This window comes from Arachis ipaensis, chromosome B10 (assembly GCF_059453495.1).
Source record: "Arachis ipaensis isolate K30076 ecotype BB chromosome B10, ASM5945349v1, whole genome shotgun sequence".
Lineage (NCBI taxonomy): Eukaryota > Viridiplantae > Streptophyta > Magnoliopsida > Fabales > Fabaceae > Arachis > Arachis ipaensis.
The window spans coordinates 111,417,501-111,420,000 of record NC_142435.1 but is presented as its reverse complement, the minus strand read 5'-3'; the positions used below and the strand labels follow the sequence as shown (position 1 = coordinate 111,420,000).

General features: G+C 47.8%; 1 pseudogene; it reads right to left on the bottom strand.

Moving 5' to 3' along the window:
* Positions 1–1,153: 1,153 nt before the first annotated feature.
* Positions 1,154–2,113, bottom strand: LOC148581314 (uncharacterized; annotated as a pseudogene).
* Positions 2,114–2,500: the final 387 nt, after the last annotated feature.

The window sequence follows — 2,500 nt, the reverse complement described above, 5'->3', positions numbered from 1 at the left end:
AAGCAGCGCAGCACCAGAAAGAGTCAAAGGTACCACACGAACGGACTAAGCAACAAGGTCCGAAGGGGTAGTAGCTTCTGGTGTGGGAGCAAGGAGTGGTTAATGGAAGGACCATAAAATATATATATAAACATTAAGAGCCTGACCACCGAAGCATTTTCATTACTTTCCACAGAAGAGAGCATCAACAAAGTTCAATACACAAACAAAAACTACTAGTGGTATGTAAGTCTCTAGTGAGCTTGCGCTGCCGTTCCACTCTATTTAGGTAAACACCATATCCCTCTATTCGGCTTAGGCGTTTCGGGAGTGAACAAGCAGAGCAGATATTCTTTCCGGGATGACAAGAGGAGACCATATTTATGAAACAGATTTCTTTGGTCTTTCTCACCTTGGCCCTTTGCCTTTGAAATTTATTAATAGCTTTTCATAGAGGGTTGAAGACTCCTTTTCTTTTTTTTTATGCAATTATGAATTCCACGGAACTTTATCGATTCCAACGCAACTTATCCTTTTGGAGCTGACGTAACAAACTACGCGAGCCTCCCGACGAAGCCAACCAAAATCCTATCCGAATAAAAAAAAGAAAAGGCAGTTTCATTATGGTGGTATACCAGCCGCCTGTTCTGGAACTTCCAGTTCCAATTGAAGCATATCTATCCGTAAATGGATTTGTATGTATAGCCACTTCAGTCGTGCTCGTTGTTTCTCTAAAGTATCTTTTTTCTGGGAACATGGTCAACCATAAATTCTTATGTTCGCGATTCTTCATCCACCGATGCAGAAAATGCTCAAGTTTTCCATTCTCATATGAGGCCGAAAAGTTTATTGGCAACAGATCGGCACGAAGTGATTCACCATGCTCAAACATGAGGCGATCGTTCGTTAGGGACGGTTTATAGATCATAAAATTCCCACAAATGGAATGAGAAGTGGGTCCATGTAAATGATCGAGACCTCGGAAACAACAACGCTCCTTCCCCATATGGAGTTCGGAACCCAAAGGCAATCGTTGAGTGAACTGTATCCTCTTTGTGTTAGTTGACCTAAGCCGCACCATTACAGCTGGGGTGGGGCTCGGCCTCCGAAGCGTACGTGGGGCGAGTTTCTGCCTCATACAGCTCGGGCCGAAGACCAGGGGAAGTTTAGTTATTTAGAGATGGGGGGACCCAGCAGCTGCCGGTCGGGGCGGGGATAAGCTTGTGAAGAAGCAAATCCCCCCCCAAAAAAAACCTTGATATACTATAGCGCTAGCGCTTCGCGTTCTTTCTATTTCATCCCATTTTTTTCGGGATAGGCGGCGAATACTAATCTAATAAGTGAAGTTGTAGTCGTCTTACAAATTGGCTCGGACACCAGCTTTCCCAAAATCAATTCGTGCCCGCCCATTCTGTCTCGCCCTAAATAGAATGGCTCTCTTAGTTACGCTGCGCCCCGGTCTGAGTCCCCACGTCCGCTCTTCTCCGCCCGCAACCCAAGAAGTTGGCTTTGCCAACACAACATTAGGGCCGTCCCCTTCATTCTATGCCGACCCCGGCCCGGGGCTGGCTTTTTGGGAAGCCCGTTCCCACCGCGCTCACGGCCCGGCTGGCCTTCCAGCGGTAGTGGGAATTATCCCGTTCCCTGGTCAAAGACTTGGTTGGATGCGGGATCTACTCCACGAGGAGCGGTACGGACGTAGATGATATCATCACGACCTCTCTTTTCGTACCGCTAGGGATGCTTAACGCCACTTCGCCAACTGGCGTTACCTGCGCTTTCGTGTCTCTCAGTGTGGTGTGGTCAGCACTGGGTGTTTCCGAGCAGCGAGGCTTACACCCATTCGCATTAGTTCATCCAAAGTTCCTTACCCTTATGCACGAATTATTGAATAAGCCATCTTCCTATCAAGGTTAAGGAGTCAACTGAGCATCTCAGCGGCGGGATTGAATACCCGGATCGAGTCAGAGTTCACGCCGCCCGCCCTGAACAAATAGGAGGCGTGGGCCACAGGTCGCACATAAGCCGCCGGGTCGCACGACAGAAGAACACCCAACATACAGATGCACACTCCAAAATGTGCAATATTCATCTGAATTGGAGCTTTTTGGTGGTAGTCGTGACCAACAGCCATCAGCTGTCGGCTCGTTGGTAAGGCGAGAGCTTCAAGCCCGATTTCAGGTTCAGGTGGCACACCCCCCACACAAGCACCCCCATAGGGGGAGTGTATCGCGGAATCATCCAGTGGTGACCAACCAAAAGAAGTACTCGGCGCTACTTTGATTCAATTCAAAAGGTAACGACTTTTTCCGGTTTCCGCAACCGTAATCATTTGTCACTCCGATTACTTCATCCATAAACCTTTTTTTTTCAATAGCGGTACGCTATAAAAAAAGTAAAGGATAAGCTTGCATTCTAGAAGCGGTAGCTTCCCGCCTCCTTCATTTCTACAGCCTCCTTCGGTGATAAAAGTTCCCTTCCCTTTTCTAAAATGCCCGATTGGTCTGCCTCAACAAATGTA